The sequence below is a fragment of the Nelumbo nucifera genome, chromosome 2 (assembly GCF_055504915.1).
Source record: "Nelumbo nucifera cultivar China Antique chromosome 2, China Antique-T2T, whole genome shotgun sequence".
NCBI lineage: Eukaryota > Viridiplantae > Streptophyta > Magnoliopsida > Proteales > Nelumbonaceae > Nelumbo > Nelumbo nucifera.
The window spans coordinates 58,804,501-58,820,527 of NC_142650.1; the positions used below are offsets into that span (position 1 = coordinate 58,804,501).

At 37.7% G+C, this 16,027-nt stretch overlaps 1 pseudogene across 1 annotated transcript; it reads left to right on the forward strand.

The window, feature by feature from the left end:
• The first annotated feature begins 488 nt into the window (after positions 1-488).
• On the forward strand, positions 489-14,670 carry LOC104590741 (uncharacterized; annotated as a pseudogene). The gene is made up of 9 exons (XR_016082730.1): positions 489-624; positions 779-888; positions 1,963-2,081; positions 2,218-2,315; positions 11,510-11,606; positions 11,692-11,826; positions 11,912-12,020; positions 13,793-13,936; positions 14,415-14,670. The product of XR_016082730.1 is annotated as an uncharacterized LOC104590741 (transcript).
• The last annotated feature ends 1,357 nt before the right edge of the window (positions 14,671-16,027 follow it).

Sequence of the window (16,027 nt, forward strand, 5' to 3'; positions counted from 1 at the left end):
CTTGTTGTTTTGGTTGGGTGAGATAAGAGAGTTTATCTCCCTCTTCTTGTACCTGTGTTTTTTCTCTCTAATTTTAATAAAATCTGCGAGTTATTGATCAACACACAGGAGATGGAGGCCAGTCTGACTTTCAATGAATAAACACTTTATTTTTTTTGTTAAAATTTTACAAATAAAAATAAAATTAAAAAGAAAAAAAAGACTTGCACATAAAACACCGGTTAAGCATTAGCCACTTTTAAAGTGACAACATGTGGTATGGACTAAAACAAAAATCCCTTCTTATCCAAACTCACTGGATTCAAATAGTGGGAAATCCAGCTCGCAATCTTTTTCTATTTATAAAGAGGTGTTTGGTGTGTTATTTTTATGTTTGAGCTGATTCCAGGCATACTATGATATTTGGGCATTTTCAAATAATTTTTGGTTCTGATTCAGCTATCTATGTTTCCAGAATTCAAAATATCATGATGTTTTTTTAACACGTTTTTTTTTTTTATTTTCCGGCTTCTGTGCATATTTTTAATTGAAGTAGAAGGGAGAGGCAACAAGAGATTCCGAGATGCAGCATGATGAAGTTATATGGCAAGTCATCAGACACAACCACTGTAGTTTTATGGCCAAGTAAGTTTATAAACTATTCTCTTGGGCTCTCAGTTCAACCCAGACAATGAAAAAATAAATGAATGAAAGAAGAAAAAGCTATTAGCTTTATTTAATTACTTGTCTAGGTGTTATTCAATTTACTTTTTACCATCTCACTTGGGTTGGTTATCAGGATCACTACTGGGAATTTTTGTCGGAACCCATATAATGTGACTGAAATTTGCAATCGGAGCTCTTGTCCACTTGCTAATAGTCGCTATGCCACCATACGGGACCATGATGGTATCAATTTGATTATCTTTCTATCATCTATAAAAAAATTGATTATCTTTCTATGAATATTTCTTTCTGGTCCCCCCTTTGCATTCAACTTATTTAGGTGGAATTTCTGAAGATGTTGAATTCAATCTTGCAGAAACCACCTGAAGTATTGGTAAACAACATGGAGTTCTCTATCCTATATTCCCATTGCTCTTGTTCAAAGAGTTGATTATCTCACTTCCCCTCCTGAGAGCACTTGAAAAATGGGGGATGGGAGGGATCTGAATAGACCTCAGCTTGAATCATATGTATGCACAAGTGTTAAATGACTCACCTTATGCACATGGATGTGCAAAACATCAAACTGTGGAGTGGGCTGCAGCTCTAATCCATGTTTCAATAAGGTCATTGTAACTGATGAGGCTGCATAATATTGTTTGATCCCACCTAAGTGCTTTCCGAGGAAATGCATTCACTGGTAGATGGACGGGCTAGGAAGTTTTGTCAAATAGAAGCTTCACTTTATTGCAATTCTACCACCAAATCCTGCTACCCAAGTTCTTTTTTGGACTCTTCCATTTTCAAAACATGCTTCTCTTAATGATTTGTCTGACTCTTTGCTAAGGGTCAATCTTGGTGCAATGGTGAAACCTCAGGCCGAGAGAAGTTACTTTATGCAAAAATATGCCAAAGGGCAAAGGTTAGGTTCATGTCAAGTTCACCCTCCCAAGACCCTGGATCACAGGGACCCGCATTGGGTAATAGCCCATATTTATTTGACCCTTTGCTATTGTGTTCTCTATAAATGAAGTTCTTTGGGTATTAAATTAGTATCTAGCAGAAGCTCCTTGGTTCATGAATGGACTTTACACTAATGTTCTTTACATGTATTTTAGTTGCTATATTTCATTTTTATATTTTGTATTATGTGCCATTATGTTTTCTACTTGTACACTTTTTTTCTTTGTGGAAATTGCTCTCTCTGTTTTTTTTCCTTTTATGTAATCCCTTCTGTGGTTACCAAGATTTGGATGATGAAGGCTTTTTTTTGATATTGCAGTTGTTCTCATGTTGAGCCATTTATGCACTGTGCAGGAATCTTTTATTTATATATGAAAACTATAGAGAGGGCTCATATGCCAAATAAATTATGGGAAAGAGTTAAGTTGCCAAGAAACTATGAGAAGGCACTTGAAATCATTGATAAGTATCTGGTATTCCCCTTCACCTAAAACTTCGCCCCTTTGCTTTTCTTTCTTTGTCTTGCACTTGGCTTAAAATACCTTCTATTTCATAATTTTCATTAAGTTTACATTGCTTACTTTTTTACCTTCATTTTGGACATGACAGATGTATTGGCCTAAGTTCCTTGTACACAAAACAAAGCAACGGCTCACCAAAATGACTCAAATGCGGATACGCATGAGGAAGCTTGCACTGAAAACAAGGTATGCAGTTTCTCATGTAATCAACTATCTTTAGATTTTAAAATTAGTCACCTGTAGATTTTATAACCCTGATTTCCACCTATAGTAATATGATTCTTTGGCCATCGGATCAGCCAACCAGCTACAGTGTTGTGTCATGTATCTGGGCATCTCCATGTGACTGTTTGCCCTGCGGACTGCAGCATTCTTCTTCTCCTACTCCACTATCCTCTCTTCCTCTCTGCTTCTCAACTCTTAGCATCTCGTGAGGGTTCCAACTTCATTGACGAAAAGGGGGACTCACAAGCCCATCAACCCACACTTTCTGTGCTTTGAAAACCCAAGGCTCCGCCAAGCCTACATTGCCTTGCAGACATGGAAGACAGCCATCTTCTCCGACCCTTTCAACTTCACTGCTAACTGGAATGGCCCCGGTGTCTGCTCCTACAGTGGCATCTTGTGTTCTCCATCCTTCTTCAATTCCTCCGTCACAGTAGTCTCTGGCATCGATCTCAATCACGCTGACATTGCTGGTTATCTCCCACCCAAGCTTGGCCTCTTAACGGATCTGGCTATTTTCCACCTCAATTCCAACCGTTTCTTCTCTCCTGGTTTCTCTAACTTGTTTTTTTTCCTCTTCTAACAGAGTTCATCTTTTCTCAGTACTCGGCTAAACTTATTGGCTTTTAGTTGGGTTATGGTTTAAAGCAAGATAACCAGAGCAAGTTTTTACTAGGCAACTCAGATCTGAGTTATGACTCCACTAACAAGCCTCTCTCCCTTCTCTGTAGCAAAAACTAAATGTGAATTTATGTTTCTTTTAGGAATCTTGTGAAGCAAAAACTAAACGCTAAAACATTAGTCAAGTAGGAATCTTAAAAGCACAAGGGCCAATTTGTGCTTGAGGCGCAAGGTGAGGCATGCGCATTTCTGAAGCAAGGTGAAAAATTACAAAAAAAAAAGCTAAAAAATAAAAAAAGTCAGAAAATTCAAAAAAATGCCAAAAAATTATAAAATGCAAAGAAATATTAAACATAATATTAATAAAAATATAAACTTAAATTAAAAAAAATCTTTTATCTAAAATTAAAATACATAAACGTAACATGTAAAGCGTATTCAAATGAAAATTTGAAAGTAAAAGCAAACATATAAAGCATTTTCAAGCATGTAAAACCCACAATCTCTTTTTTTCCTCAAGTGCATTATTTCAAGAAGCTAATGTTATTAAAACGTATTGCATTCTTGATTCTACGAGTCACCTTTGTCCCACACCCCTCGAGGCAAGTCCGAACAAGAAGACTGTCCTCATCATCATAGTCTAGAGAGAAAGATGAAACTACTCTCCCTCTTCTCACCATCCTCACCCATCATAGTTTGGAGAGAAAGACAAAACTCTTTTCTCTCTTTACATGGTCTTCATCATCATAGTTTGGAGAAAAAAGACAAAACTACTCTCCCTTTCCTCCCACCATTACTGATATCTAGGTTTTGTCACAGAGAGAGAGAGAGTTCCATCATCATAGGAACTTGGAAATCAGAACCAAAGACTGAAAAGAGTGTTGAAGAGAAGAATGGAATGCTCTTTAAATCAGGGGCATTTTGGTTCCAATAAAGACATTTTCTTGCCGATCACTATTTTTGTAATTTTTTTTTTTGCAAATATATCCAATTTTGTCAATATGCAAAACTTAATTAATTTTTTGCAAAATCCCAAAATTGTATGACGGTTTAAATATTAATCCATAAAAATATTTGTTAATATATATGTTTTTTAAATTTTAAAAAGACATGCTCTTGTGAATAGCATATTGCTATAAAATGATAAAAAAAAGATGCTTTTGGCATGATTACAATGTTTAAATATGGCCTCTTCACCCTCTTAGGATAAATTTTAGGGTTTTAAAATTATTATATAGTAGTTGCATATGTTTTGTTTATAAATATTATTTTGTTATGTTTATTTAATATAAAAGTTATAATTTGCATATTGTTGGTATGAAAATTTTAATAAATTCTCATGCAACATAATTCACTCAATCAAGTTATTGAGTTTTTATTTTCTTGGGTAAGACCCATTCAGGGAATCATATGGATTGTTCCCCTTAATTACATCTCCACAAGAAAGTAGAGAACACATTTTACATCAAGTGTACAAGAATGAGAAGAAAGAAAAAGAAAATACAAATGAGAAACTATACAGCAATACACTTCTCTTTTCTTTTTAATACAAGGAAAATTTCCTTCTCACTCCTTTCTTCACAATAAACTGTAACCAATCTGTAGAGAAACTGCTGTGGGTCCCACAGCTGTGGGGCCACTCTGTCCGTAGGGTAGAATATACCTAGTCTATCTGTTATGTTATTTTGTTATTCTAGTTCTGTTATTTACTTTTCAGGTTTTTATATTGTTAAGTGTTATGATGTAAACACCAAGGGCAAATATGTCCTTTCATGTAACTAGCATAACATATAAATATTAAATTGAAGTGACGGCGGCAGATCATTCAGAATCTGTCCTTCCTTTCAAACCTATGTTCTACTGCTCTCTCACTAATCTTTCTCCTCTTTCTTCTTCACTTTCTCTTCTGTTCGAACCTGAAATTCCTCAGTGTCCAAGACTGATAGCAGTCTTGATCATCTTCATGGTATTAGAGCCAAATTAGGGTTTCTTATGTGAGTATAATACCAGCCGACCACATGAGAATCTCCTAAGACTAGAAGCTGAAAAGGTGGAGTTCGCAGACTGATTCTTGGAGATCGCCAGAAGTGCTAGCAGCTATTGAAAGTTTTGTTATGGTTGCAGAGTATTGGTGGTCAGGAAGGATCAAAGAAGACTAGGGTTTGGGTAACCCTAGAAAGCAGCGAACAATTCTTTTCTTGTAAGTCATCTACTTTTCTAAGAAAAGATAGGTTGGACCTATCTGGAGAGGAAGGCTGAACCGTTCTAGGTTTTCATCTCTTTGATTCACTAGGGTTTTACAGCAAACCCTACTGTTCTGCTGTGATTAAAACCCTACTGTTTTACACTTCGATTCACTAGGGTTTTACAGCAAACCCTACTGTTCTGCTGTGATTAAAACCCTACTGTTTTACACCGAACTGTCTCAGCCTTGTTTCTTTTTGCACTAGAGTTTGAAAGTGATCTTGCGGCAAGCCCTAGTGCTGGACTGAATCTTGTGATCTATCTAGAGCTGTCCTCAAGTTTATTGTTAGCATTGATCAGATTCTAGGGTTTCATATTAACCCTACTGCAAGTCTATCTATACAGTACTGATTAGATTGTGCAACTGAATTGATCACTTTAAGGACTGATTAAAACCCTAATTCTGCAAAGGAAAATCAGACCTCCTTCTAAGCTGTTTTTCGAAGTTTTTTGGGGTTTTCGAACTCTCTTAAAGGGGTGAGAGCTCTACGGACAGCCACTGTTGTGTTTGTTAGTTGATTTCAGATCAGAGTTATCCCAGTTTTGTGCACATACACTGCGAATACAGATCAGGCCTATACTGTTTTTTATTGTGATTGGTAGTCCAAGTGCTGTTTTAAGACTTGACCGAGATGGAGTTTAAAAATTAGGCAGAAGGCAGCTTTGGAGGCATCAGTTATGGCAGTGTTTCTGAGATGGATGGTTAGATTACAACCCTAAATTCAGGTACTCTAGCTTCATTCTACCATGCCTCAGCTCCAGGTACTACTGAACCTTGTTGGGTAATAGATTCAGGTGCATCCGACCACATGACTAGCTTGCCTTCACTGTTTACCTCTTACCATTTGTCATCTGGTAGAGATAAAGTATCTATTGCTGATGGTTCCCTGGTTCCTATTTCTAGGAAGGGGGACATTAAGTTATCAGATACGATCTCTTTGTCTTCTGTCTTACATGTTTCTAAGCTTGATACTAACCTCCTTTCAGTCAGTAGTATTACCAAACACATGAACTGCTCAGTAACTTTCTTCCCTGACCGGTGTGTTTTTCAGGACCTGGAGACGAAGAAGGTGATTGAGACTGGCCGTGAGACGAATGGGATCTATCTGCTCGGGGAGAGTTCTATTCGAGAAGAGTTAGTGGGTAAGAGGTCACTTGTTTCCCAGAGTGTGAGTTCGGTTATGCTTTGGCATAACCGATTGGGTCATCTGTCTTTTCGGTCCTTAAAGAGTCTGTTTCCTACTTTGTTTGAGCCTGTTGATTTGTCCCAGTTGCAATGTGAAAACTGTGATTTTGCTAAACATTGTAGAAACTCTTATTCATTGAGTAATAAAAGGAGTAATCGTCCTTTTGATCTTGTGCATACGGATGTTTGGGGGCCATATCACATTCCTTCTATGGGTGGGTACAGATATTTTTTGTTATTTGTTGATGACCATACCCGGTTTTCTTGGGTTTATCTTATGCGTTCACGAGATGAGGTTCCCGCCCTGACCCAAAACTTTCACCAAATGATCCTAACCCAGTTTGATGTCAACATTAAAGTTCTTAGATCTGATAATGCAAAGGAATACTTTGCTAAGTCATTGGCATCTTACCATCTTACTCATGGGGTTATCCATCAGAGCTCTTACCCTCATACACCTCAGCAGAATGGGGTTGCAGAAAGGAAGAATAGGCACATCTTGGAGGTGGATAGAAGTCTTATGTTTACCTCCAATGTCCCTATTCGCTTCTGGGGTGATACTATCATCACGGCGGTATATCTTATTAATTGGATTCCTTCCCGGGTTCTTGATTTGCGATCTCCTTTTTCCTTTCTATACCCACATGAGGAGTTGTTTTCTATTCCCCTTAAAACATTCGGTTGTACCTGCTTTGTTCAGCTTCTCGGACCCCATCACTCCAAGTTTGAACCCAAGGCCTCCAAATGCATTTTCCTTGGTTATGCACAAACTCAAAAGGGGTATTGCTGCTATGATCCTATCACAGGGAGGAAGTTCGTCTTCATGGATGTCACTTTCTTTGAGGAGACATCCTATTATCCTCGGGTTTCTCCTCAAGGGGAGAGCAGTGAGAGTAGGGGTTTAAGTCCTTGTCTTCAGGGGGAGAGCAGTGAGAGTGGGGTAGTTCCTTTACCTATTCCATTGGGTGATGGGAGCTGCAATGGTGAGGGTGGCCAGAGGGATCAGGAGTTGAGGGGGAGCTGCAATGGTGAGGGTGGTCAGAGGGATCAGGAGTTGAGGGTCTATCACAGGCGGTGCAGGCAGGTTGATCCCGATCATCAGCAGTCCAGGCCAGCTCCAATCTCATATACGGCTCCAGGTCCAGACATTACAGTCCCAGGACCCACAGAGACTTCTTCTATTGTTGCCATTTCACCTCCTACAGATGACCTTGATCTTTCGATTGCAGTCCGTAAAGGGAAACGACATTGTACCACATCTACAGCCCACTGTATTTCCCATTTTTTATCCTATGATCGCCTATCTCCTACCTACAGGTCCTACCTTAGTTCCATTTCCAATGTCCCTATTCCAAGAACAGTACAAGAGGCCCTATCAGTCCCGGAGTGGAGAGGTGCAATGCAAGTTGAAATGGATGCCCTGTTGAAAAATAATACCTGGGAGCTAGTTGACTTGCCCAAAGGAAAGAAACCAGTTTGATGCAGATGGGTATTTACTGTGAAGCACAATGCGGATGGATCCATTGAGAGGTACAAAACTCGGCTAGTTGCAAAAGGGTTCACTCAGACTTATGGTATAGATTACTTGGAGACATTTGCCCCGGTAGCCAAGATGACCACCATTTGGGTTTTATTATCTCTTGCAGCAAGCTACACTTGGCATTTATACCAAATGGATGTTAAAAATGCCTTCCTGAATGGGGACTTGCAGGAAGAGGTTTACATGCAGTTGCCTCCTGGATACTATGATACAGAGACAGGTAAGAAGGTCTGCCGGCTCAATAAGGCATTGTATGGTTTGAAGCAATCACCTAGAGCTTGGTTCGACAGATTCAGACTAGCTCTTGGAAAGTTCAGTTATGTATAGGCCCAGTCAGATCATACACTGTTCATCAAGAGGGTGGAGTCTTCAGTGACACTACTTGCAGTATATGTTGATGATATTGTGGTGATAGGAAATGACAGCCATGAGATTGAGTCCCTCAAACAGCTCATTCATCAAGAGTTTGAGGTGAAAGATCTGGGTACACTACGGTATTTTTTGGGCATTGAGGTTACTAGATCTAAACAGGGGATCTTTATCTCTCAAAGGAAATATGTTTTAGATCTGTTGGCTGAAACTGGAAAGTTGGGTGTCAAACCTGTAGATACACCCATTGAACAGAACCACAGGATTAGTGCAGAGAGTGGGGAGCTGCTTGAAGACAAAGTTATGTTCCAACGGTTGGTAGGAAAGCTCCTATATCTCTGCCTCACTCGACCGGATATTACTCATGCTGTTAGTGTTGTCAGCCAGTACATGCATTCTCCTAGAATCACACATCTTCTTGCGGCAGAAAGAATTTTAGCCTACTTGAAGAGATGCCCGGGTAGGGGTATACTGTTCAAGAACAATAACCACATGAAGGTGGAGGTCTATACAGATGCCGATTGGGCTGGGAGTGTTGATGACAGACGGTCTACGTCAGGATATTGTGCCCTTGTGGGAGGAAACATTGTCTCCTGGAGAAGTAAGAAACAAAGTGTTGTCTCCCGATCTAGTGCTGAAGCAGAATACAGGTCAATGGCCAACGGAGTGGCTGAAATCCTATGGCTAAGATCTCTACTTGAGGAGTTGGGTATTGAGTATGAGAAGCCTCTGATGTTGTATTGTGATAATAAAGCAGCCATTAATATAGTACATAATCCAGTGCAGCATGACAGAACCAAACACATTGAAGTTGACCGACATTTTGTACGAGAGAGGGTCTCATCTCAAGAAATATAACTCCCTTACTATCACATCCAGTATGCAACTAGCAGATATCCTCACTAAAGCTGTATCAAGAAAGAAGCTAGAAGCGGATCTATCCAAATTGGGAATGATAAACATTTACTCCCAACTTGAGGGGGAGTGTAGAGAAACTAATGTGGGCCCCACAGCTGTGGGGTCACTCTGTCCGTAGGGTAGAATATACCTAGTCTATCTGTTATGTTATTTTGTTATTCTAGTTCTGTTATTTACTTTTCAGGTTTTTATATTGTTAAGCGTTATGATGTAAACACCAAGGACAAATATGTCATTTCATGTAACTAGCATAACATATAAATATTAAATTGAAGTGGCGGCGGCAGATCATTCAGAATCTGTCATTCCTTTCAAACTTGTGTTCTACTGCTCTCTCACTAATCTTTCTCCTCTTTTTTCTTCACTTTCTCTTCTGTTCGAACCTGAAATTCCTTAGTGTCCAAGACTGATAGCAGTCTTGATCATCTTCACAATCAGATGAAATTCTGATTGTAGATAGCCTTAATTGTTGGAATTTTGCATACCAAAAGGGAACCGTAGTCAACAAAATTGAATATTTGATTGTAGACAATTTTCATCCCTCTGCTCTTCATTTTCATTTGAAGGGTACCATAATCAGCTTTCGAGAATTAGACTGTAGATGGTTTAATCCCTAACTTTGTCTTGAAAGAGGGACCATAATCAACCAAGTAGAGGCACCTGGCTGTAGATGATTTATTCCCCTCTACTCTTCATTTTCATTTGAAGGGAACCATAATCAGCCTTCGAGAACTAGTCTGTAGATGGTTTAATCCCTAACTTTTCCTTGAAAGGGGAACCATAATCATCCAAGTAGAGGCACCTGGTTGTAGATGGTTTATTTCCCTCAATTCCCTTTCTCAAAAGTGAAAATAAAAGAGAGAGGAAGAAGGATACATAGCAGATATATATATATATATAGGAAGTATTCACAGAGAGGACTTTCTTTTTTCTACCGGTATTGGTGAGACTTTTCCTTCCTTGTGAAGAGTCTCTCTGTCTGTTTCTAGCTTCCCCTTAAGGAGCTTAAATAGGGAGTGGGGTAGTTATGTAACTACCCCCTCCTCAGTGAAGGACACCTGTCCCTCCCACTTAAAGAAAGGGAACTCCCCACTTAAAAAGGGGGAACTCCCATACGGGATACTTTATAGTTTTAATGATTTGGCTAGCAGACTAGCCAACCACTTATTTGAGTTCTAATTTATTTAAATATTATTTGGATTAAAAATGCCTTCAACACATATGGATATATATTTTTTTGATTGATTGATTTACATATGAAAATTCTTCTTATTCTATTAACGATAAGTTTGAAAGAAACCATGAGTTTGAAGAAAAAACACAAATTATTTGAATGATTTCTATGTACAAGTAAATTGAGAACTTTACATTTAATATAAATTTTTGATAAGTAGGACAATTTCATTAAGTGAAAAGAGAAAACCTTAACAAGCAGCAAGGACAAGACACAAATAGCATTTCATGTTATAACTTGATACTCATGTAATGGAAACATTTTGTGGCAATACTAGGAAATATTTAGACATTTTAAACCATTCATACAAGATGAGGGTTTTGAATGGTGGGAAAGTTAATATTCATGGGTGTTCAGCTATCAATATGGTTTAGCACATCATTAATGAGGGTTTTGAACTTAGGTAGAGCAAAAGATCAGAAATGGTGGTGGTTGCATAACCAGTGTTTAGAAAACCAGACCGAACCGTCCGGTCGAATTGGTTAAACCATGACCCAGGGCCCTGACAAGTTTGGTCACACCCCAAAAACCGGACTTGCTCAAAACCCGATGAAACCCGGCTGACTGGCTGGTTTAACCGGAAAGCTGGTGAGCCGGTCCCGGTTTCATGAAACAGCCCGGGTCTATACATAAGTGAAATTTTAAAATTTTGTTAACAAGATTTGAACAAAGGACCTCTTATTTTCATGGATTACTTAATTACCACTACTCCACCTCTTTTACTTATGCTAATTAGTGACTATTTATTGTACAAATTAAATTATTATGCACGTATTTTAAAGAAAATGCAAGTTAAAAGGCTTGAACCTTAGTTATTTGCTTTAAAAATTAAGAAGCTTACCATCCATCAACAATATTTAAGTACATTAAAAGTTGTAAAATATATTATATATAATATTTATGTGACCCGTAGTATATATATGTATATGCCATGTCATCACGGTTCGACCTCCGGTTCGATCCGACTATGCCTGGTCCATTTCTCTAAACTTCTCCTGCCCCTTCTTAAACCCTTTGACTGCTGATTCTTTTCTGCTTTGTAGAGAAAAGATAATGACAACACCAAGAAAGGAGAAAAAGAGAGAGGCTAGGAGAGTGGAAAAGGCCGAAAAGGCCGAAAAGGCTGCACTGTTGGATAAGGTCATCATCTTTGCCTTGTGATTGTGGTTCATTACTTGGTTTAATCTACATTTCAGCTGTTGCTAAAATGTTTTATCTTTTGTAGAGTATTGAGAAAGAATTGTTAGAACGTCTTAAGAAAGGAGTTTATGGTGACATATACAACTATCCTCTTAAGGAATATAATAAAGTTCTTGATATGGAAGGACTACAGGCTGCTAGTGAGGATGAAGTGGAGGAGGTATGGTCATCACAAGTTTCTTCTGGTTTTTCCTATTCATGATCTATAATGTGAATACCATTGTGTCCTATGCTGACATGAGCAGGAACCAGAGATAGAATATGTAGAAGGCTATGAGGAACTTGAAGAAGAAGAAGATATGGAAGATTTTGGTGGCCCTGCAATTGATAAGTCTTTGAAGGATGATGATTCTGGTAATGCAAACATCTTTTATTCTTATTGCCAATCTCATCATCATTCAAGCATTAGCCTAACTATATGTGATCCATTGTTAAATTATGAGTGCTTAAACCATTTCTTGCTACTTGGACCTATATCTTTTTTGGTCTACTACCTCTAGCCCTTCTAGCCCATTCAACTTGAAGCAGATCACTTCTTATGGGTGTTGTCATTGGTCTTATGTACACGACAGCCATTGTAAGTCTACTTTCTCTCATTTTGTCACCTATTGGAGCCACTTTTGGGTTCCTTTGAATGACTTCATTTCTGACCCTATTCTTTCTAGTTTTTCCACTCAGCCATCTCTGCATACACGTTTGCCCAACATTTTGCTCCACATAGCATACCTAGCCTTACAACTATTTTTAGAATTTTCCTTTTAATCTAAGTGATATTCATCCATCACATAAGACTTTGGATGCAGCCTTCCATTTTTTTCCCATCATACTCTAATTCTATGGGTGGCATCCTCCTCAATCTATCCATTGTTGTTCATCCATTCATTGCAATAAAATATCTTCTTATAAGGCAATGAAAGTTATACAATCATTATTTTTTATACGGGAATTAAGAATTTCAGACCCTAACATAAACTTGTTCGGGGTTGCCTCGAGGGGTGTGATACAAAGGCGACTCATAGAATCAAGAATGCAGTATGTTTTACATCACATTTGCTATTTGAAGCAATGCAATTAAGGAAAAAAGAGACAGTGGGTTTCACATGCTTGAAAATGCTTTATATGTTTGCTTTTATTTTTAAATTTTCATTCGAATACGCTTTGCAGGCCATGTTTATGTATTTTTATTTTAGATAATAGGTTTTTTTAAACATTTATTTTAAAATTTAAGTTTATATTTTTTTATAAACATTATGTATAATATTTTTTGAATTTTTTGCTTTTTTTTTCAAATTTTTGGCACTTTCTTGAATTTTCTGACCGTTTTTTTTTTGTAATTTTGTGCCTTGCTTAAAAAGGAATGCGCCTCGCCTTGTGAGGCGCAAGTTGGCCCTTGCGCCTCAGGCGCAAATTGGCCCTTACGCTTTTAAACGCCTCAGACGCAAATTGGCCCTTGCGCTTTTAAAACACTGAGTCTCCAATCCTAAGTGTACGGTGTACCCTGATTTGCACACCTATTATTAAATTTACATAGCATATATTATGTTATAGTCCTACTTATTTTCAAACATCCTGTTTCTAAGTTATTTGTTGTCAAACTTAATTTCACATTTAACCGTTCATTGGTTTATCAATGAAAACAATGTCATCATCAGACAACATACACCATGGGACCTCCTCCTGAACATTTTTAGTCAATTGATCAGTGCTAAATAGGGGCTAATTGTTGAACCTTGGTGAAGACCCATCTTAACTGTAAAATAAGAGAATTGGAAAATAAATGGACCAAAGTAATGGTGGTCTTGATGTGAGGCTAAGTCAAACATCAGCATTATATAGTAAGGATTTTACTTCAGACATGCATTTATGAGTACAAAGGTATAGAGGTTCTGTGTGTGCATTATTCATATTGAACTCTTGACAATGTTAAACTCTCTAGCACAATCTCAATTTTTCTACCATATAATTCAGAGCTAATAACGGTACTAAGTCTTAATTTTTTCTTGTAAATAGCTATATATTCGTGCATGCCCATGTTTTATGCATGGATACCCACTCACCAACATGTATCCAAAAGAATGTTCTGGTTCTGATAATGGATTGAACAAGATTAGTTAGTGATGATGCAGATGACGTTGGTGAAGATGGTGATGATGAGCTAATAATGGGACTAAGCAGTTCATTGGAAGAGGGAGAGAATAGGTTCTCAGCGAAATATTGAGAGGGAGGAACCTGGTACGAAGTTGAAGAAGAAAGCAACGGTGATTATTGAGGTAAATATCTATCACATTCTTGTTATCCCACATCCATGCACATGAAAAGCTACTTTCACTGTATTGCACAAGCATGCAAAAGGACATGGTTCACCCACGCACACATGCATCATATCTCACTACTAAGGAACAAAAAGAAGAATCAAAGGGAAAAGGTGGTCATCAACCTGACTCTGAAAGAGTATATCAATTATTGATTGAGATCCTCTTGGAAATGTATGCAACTTTGAAGTGTTATACTACAGAGGTTTCTCCCATAAATGAGAAATAACAAGTTTGTGTTAGTGGCCAACTTGGTTAAATGACCTACTTGAGAGAAATATGCAATCTATTCACTAGGCAACTCTATAGCTATGCATCTGGAAGGTGGACACCACGGTGCAATTGATGGTCAATCACTTCTTTTCTATTGTTTTTATCGTTAAGAAATTCCTTCTAACCAAACTAAAATCTGAAATTTTTGTTTTGTCATTGTCAGGTTGAACATGAAGATGCTGGTGCAAGGTAAAAGGAAGTCCAATGAAAGAACCTACGAAGAACGTCTGGAATTAAGCTACCAAGAACAAGTGGTTATTGAGCCATATACAAGCTGTATCGTCTCATGGGTCGCTTGAGGGTGGAGAACTGCTTAGCATCAAATTTTTCATTTAATTTTGACCGCGATATATAGTCTCATCAGAATTTGATCTTTGAAGATAACAACAGAGGCAAAATGTTCATGAGATCAGTTACACAACATTTATGAATGGAAGTTTTGATTTGTATATTGCTCTCTCTCTCTCTCTCATGATATTCGATTTAATACAGAACTCATTTTCACCCAACACACTCAATCGTTGTTGCTGCTTCAGGCCTCTTGATGTAATCTTGTTATGTTAGGATGACAAATTAAGCTCAATTCCCTGCAGGTTGCAGCTTATGCAACCAGACAAGAAACCCACTGTAAACAAGATAATTAATTAGCTGGTAGTTAAACAATAGTGTTAAAAGGATTAAATAAGGCCCCAATTTTCTTTTCTGCAAACACAAGATCTAATACATACTGTAAACAGAAAACAATCCTGCATCATGGACAGTCTCAAGGAAAGTGCAAATTGCAAGATCTAAATTGCCTGAGGCCATAGGGAATAAAAACAAATTGAATCAGGCATGGCAAGCAACCGTGACAAGGAGATTAGGAACCATTGATATCACTCCAATACTATCCATCTATGATGAGTTGATGACTAGGAGACCAGTCTTGTAGGTGAATGGTTGGTGTGGTACATTCCAGGGAGTAAGCAATAGGATCGCACAACGGCACAAGAATCCATTGTCAGACATTGGGGAAGTTGAAGGAGGTGGATTGTGGAACACAATCACCAATGGTTAAGAGAGATTGAGCTGGGGAGGGAGGGACTTTAAATTTCTTGAATTGGGTTTTTTAAGTTGGATCTATCACCAGAGAGAATTGTTTAGCCATACAGAATAATTTGGCCTTCTTTATAAGCAACCTCCGAAAGACTGGACCCCGACTTCATATTGAAGGTCAAGGAGATCAACTATTATATTTTTTGATAAATAAGTGGTATTTTATTAAGCATAGAACAGAAAAGTATACAATTGGATTGGATCGGATTTGAAGCAGGGTATATCTGAATCTGATTCGATAATGTTCATGACGGATTCGATCCGATCCAAAATTCTGATTGGATCTGATAGACAAGGATCTGAATTTGAATCTCATTGGGAAGTCAGACCTTCGGATCTGATCCAATCCAATTTGTTTTCTTTAAAATTAATAAATCATTAAAAGAAAAATAAAATAAACCAATTTAAATAAAGAAAAACACAAGATACAAGTATTTATTTTAATTATTTTCATCATATATACATGTTTTTAAAAAATTAAATATATTACAAATTTACAAAAATACAATATAAATAATATGTTTATAAACAAATAACATATATATGTATTATATATTTATATAAATAAATATATAACATATATCGGATTGCATCTTCTCGGATCGGATAGGGGCGATCCGAATCCGATTTGAAGATCCAAATAGGGGTCATCCCTAAAGCTGTGTTTGGTTTGAATGAAAA